Source organism: Salvelinus sp. IW2-2015, linkage group LG8 (assembly GCF_002910315.2).
Source record: "Salvelinus sp. IW2-2015 linkage group LG8, ASM291031v2, whole genome shotgun sequence".
Classification (NCBI taxonomy): domain Eukaryota; kingdom Metazoa; phylum Chordata; class Actinopteri; order Salmoniformes; family Salmonidae; genus Salvelinus; species Salvelinus sp. IW2-2015.
Window position 1 is genome coordinate 1264104 of NC_036848.1, and position 4704 is coordinate 1268807.

At 42.2% G+C, this 4704-nt stretch overlaps 1 protein-coding gene and 2 long non-coding RNA genes across 3 annotated transcripts in view; 1 reads left to right on the top strand and 2 right to left on the bottom strand.

The window, feature by feature from the left end:
* LOC111967194 (thymosin beta-a-like) overlaps positions 1-4704 on the top strand; it is a 12472-nt gene that overhangs the window by 6215 nt on the left and 1553 nt on the right. The gene's annotated exons all lie outside the window — the stretch shown is intronic.
* Positions 1874-2858, bottom strand: LOC139028072 (uncharacterized). The gene is made up of 3 exons (XR_011480246.1): positions 2785-2858; positions 2269-2326; positions 1874-1973 (listed from the first exon to the last, which is right to left on the bottom strand). It is a non-coding gene; the product is annotated as an uncharacterized lncRNA (long non-coding RNA).
* The window catches only part of LOC139028109 (uncharacterized), a 510-nt gene continuing 424 nt past the window's right edge, over positions 4619-4704 (bottom strand). Inside the window, exon 2 of the long non-coding RNA XR_011480272.1 lies at positions 4619-4673. This is a non-coding gene — a long non-coding RNA (uncharacterized lncRNA). The remainder of the gene's footprint in view (positions 4674-4704) is intronic.

Below are 4704 nucleotides of genomic sequence, written 5' to 3' on the forward strand. Positions count from 1 at the left end.
ACCCTCTTGGCAGCCTAAAGATATTAGGTTGAACAAGGACAAGACCTCTCTTACTGTTGCCTCAAGTGTGTAACCGAGGCTCTCTTTAATCTAGCAAATAGGCCTATATCATTGCTAGTGCAGTGTTGCCGTCTTCTCTCTGTACAATAACAGTCGAAGCACTTAACTACTGAGTAAACAGAGATCGGAGACAGTACAGGGTAGCTACTGTAAAACAGAGAGGGAGACAGGTACAGGGTAGCTACTGTAAACAGAGAGGGAGACAGGTACAGGGTAGATACTGTAAACAGAGAGGAGACAGGTAGAGGGTATGATTACTGCATAGAGGAACATACAGGGTAGAACTGACAGAGAGGAGACAGGTACAGGTAGCTACTGCAATACAGTGAGGGAGACAGGTAAAGTTTACAGCTCCCACTGCAGCTTGACTGCAAAGCTCAATGCAACAGGCCCAGAAGCCCAGCTTTATAGAAACTACTCTGCATAATGTTGTTATCAATACCTAAGGAATAACTGGTGGCTTGCAGGCTCAGAGCCACTAAAACAATCAGCACACGGTTCTGCAACGCTGCTGCGATAGCAGTCAGACAAGGTTGTAGCTTGATTAACTGGAATGCCATTGGGCGCGTAACCTGTAAACAATGTAACCTACGGTGTTTCTTCTCAGCAGTGTTGTAACTATTTCTGGATGGTCAGGTGAAAGATTTACCTCTACTTTACATACAGTCAAATAAAGAGACACTTACACACTACTAAGCTCTACAGTAGAGGGCACTAACTCTACATAGAAGGCACTAACACACTGTTAACACTACAGTAAAGGAAGTGCACTAACACTACAGTAGAAGGGCACTAACTACAGTAGAGGCACTAAACACTTACAGGTAGAAGGCACAAGCACTATACGTAGAAGGCACTAACGACTACAGTAGAAGGGCACTAACACACTACTTAACACTACAGTAGAAGGGCACTAAACACACTACTAAACACTTACAGTAGAAGGGACTAACACAACTACTAAACACTTACAGTAGTACAAGAGGCACTAACCTACAGTAGTAAGAGGCACTAACACTACGTAGAAGGGACTAACACCTATACAACTACAGTAGAAGGCATCAACTGATAACACTTACAGTAGAAGGACACTAACACTAACGTAGAAGGGGGACTAACACTACAGTAGAAGGCACTTAACACTACAGTAGAAGGGCACTAAAACTACAGTAGAAGGACACTAACACTTACAGTAGAAGGCACTAAACCACTAGCAGTAGGACACTAAACACTTACAGTTAGAAAGGACACTAAACACTACAGTAGAAGGAACTAACACACACTACTAACACTACAGTAGAAGGGCACTAACACACTACTTAACACTTACAGTAGAAGGACACTAACACTACAGTAGAAGGGCACTAACACTAACAGTAGAAGGACAACTAACACTACAGTAGAAGCACTAACACTACTGTAAAGGAATACACTACAGTAGAAGGACACTAACACTACAGTAGAAGGGCACTAACATACAGTTAGAAGGGACACTAACACTAACAGTAGAAGGCACTAAACACTACAGTAGAAGGACACTAACACTACAGTAGAAGGACACTAACACTACTACAGTAGAAGGGCACTAACACACTATTAACACTACAGTAGAGGGGCACTAACACTACAGTAGAAGGACACTAACACACTTTAAACACTACCAGTAGAAGGACACTAACACTACAGTAGAAGGCCGAACACACTTTAACACTACAGTAGAAGGGGCACTAACACTACAGTAGTAAAGGACACTAACACACTACTAAACTACAGTAGAAGTACACTAAACACTACAGTAGAAGGACACATTAACACTACAGTAGAAGGACACTAACACTACAGTAGAGAGGACACTAACACTACAGTAGAAGGACACTAACACTACAGTAGAAGGACACTAACACACTACTAACCTACAGTAGAAGGGCACTAACACACTATTTTGAAACACACTACAGTAGAAGGGGCACTAACACTACAGTAGAAAGGAACACTAACACTACTAGAGGACACTAAACACACTTATTAACACTACAGTAGAAGGGCAACTAAACACTACACAGTAGAAGGACACTAACATTAACATTAGAAGGGGAACACTAACACTACAGTAGAAGGGCACTAACACACTGCTAACACTAACGTAGTAAGGGCACTAACACTCACAGTAGAAGGGGCACTACACACACTACAGAGAAGGGCACTAACACTACAGTAGAAGGGCACTAACACACTACTAACACTACAGTAGAAGGGCACTAACACACTACAGTAGAAGGGCACTAATACACTACTAACACTACAGTGTAAGGGAAACTAACAACTACAGTTAGAAAGGCACTAATACACTACTAACACTACAGTAGAAGGGCATCTAACACACTCTAACACTACAGTAGAAGGGCACTAACACTACAGTAGAAGGGCACTAAACATTACAGTAGAAGGGCACTAACACACTTTAACACTAAAGTAGAAGGGCACTAACACTAAGTAGAAGGACACTAACTCTACCAGTAGAAGGGACACTAATACACTATCAGTAGAAGGGCACTTAATACACTTACTAACACTACAGTAGAAGGGTACTAATACTACACTACATTAACAACTACAGTAGAAGGGCACTAACACTCTTACAGTAGAAGGGCACTAACACACTACAGTAGAAGGGCACTAACACTACAGTAGAAGGCACTAACACAACGTAGGTTAGAACACTACACAGTAGAAGGGCACTAACACACTATTAACACTACAGTAGAAGGGCACTAACACTACAGTAGAAGGGACACTAACACTACAGTAGAAGCGGCACTAACACTACAGTAGATGGCACTGAACACACTACTAACACTTACAGTAGAAGGCACTAACAACTCACCTAACACTACAGTAGAAGGGCACTAACACTACAGTAGAAGGCCACTAACACTACTGTTACAACTAACAGTAGAAGGGCACTAACACTACTCACTAACACTTACAGTAGAAGGGCCACTAACACTACAGTTAGAAGGGCACTAACACTACAGTAGAAGGCGCTAACACTTAACACTACCAGTAGAAGGGCACTAACACTACAGTTAGAAGGGCACTAACACTACAGTAGAAGGGCACTAACCACACGTTAACACTACAGTTTAGAAGGGCACTTAACACACTGAAATCATTCTGGGTAACCATTTAGTACCTTACTGTGATATTAAATCATTCTGGGTAACCATTTAGTACCTTACTGTGATTGCTTTGAGTTAAAATGGTCAAAAAGGAACAAAAATAGCTTCTTAACGAAGAGCAATTTCTCAAGCAAGAATTTTGCACGTTTTGAGTGGGGAGCGGAAAACAGAAAATTAGCTGTTATTGGCAGAGGGGTTTGGAACTTTTTCTTATTGGTCTATTAACTAATTTACCACATGGTGATGTCACCATGGAAGGCCAAAACTCACTCYCACCAAAACAGTCTGAAATTTCAGGCGGCCTTTTCAAACCGCTCTTACACTGAAATGGCATCATCATTTTCACAATTTCACAGTATTATTCCAAATTCATAGTGTGGAAATGTATATAAATTGTTTGTCAGTAGCAGTGTGGTAGGAGGTGTGATTTGGGTGGATATTCTAGATGTTCTATGTCAGTAGCAGTGTGGTAGGAGGTGTGATTTGGGTGGATATTCTAGATGTTCTCTGTCAGTAGCAGTGTGGTAGGAGGTGTGATTTGGGAGGATNTGTCAGTAGCAGTGTGGTAGGAGGTGTGATTTGGGTGGATATTCTAGATGTTCTCTGTCAGTAGCAGTGTGGTAGGAGGTGTGATTTGGGAGGATATTCTAGATGTTCTCTGTCAGTAGCAGTGTGGTAGGAGGTGTGATTTGGGTGGATATTCTAGATGCTCTCTGTCAGTAGCAGTGTGGTAGGAGGTGTGATTTGGGTGGATATTCTAGATGCTCTCTGTCAGTAGCAGTGTGGTAAGAGGTGTGATTGGGAGTGCAGTAGTAAGCATGTTCACTGCTCTAGAAACACCTGCTGCAATAACCCCCACCCCAGGACAGAATACTGCCATGCAGGGAGGAACCGCTAGTAAAGACATCTAGACCCCCAATTGAAGTTGGTTGGTTAGGGTGTCTATTTTCAGTTCAATATTTACCAGGTATTACATGGTCATAATATTAAAATGACATGACAATTACTCTGTTACCATGTTCTATTGTGTAGTCTTCCATTTTATTTCTTAAAGCACAATTTCCCCATAAACCCTGGCGAGTACCAACTTAGACAGGGCTGTGCAGTATTACCAGCAGACATACCATGTAGCTTCACTCAGACAGCTTCACACACACCTCTTGAAGATTTACAGTAGAAACCTGAGGAGAGGGTTGTTGATCGCAGGGTTTACAATAGAAACCTGAGGAGAGGGTTGTTGATCGCAGGGTTTACAGTAGAAACCTGACGACTGACGAGAGGGTTGTTGATAGCAGGGTTTACAGTAGAAACCTGAGGAGAGGGTTGTTGATAGCAGGATTTACAGTAGAAACCTGAGGAGAGGGTTGTTGATAGCAGGATTTACAGTAGAATCCTGAGGAGAGGGTTGTTGATAGCAGGATTTACAGTAGAAACCTGACGACTGACGAGAGGGTTGTTGATAGCA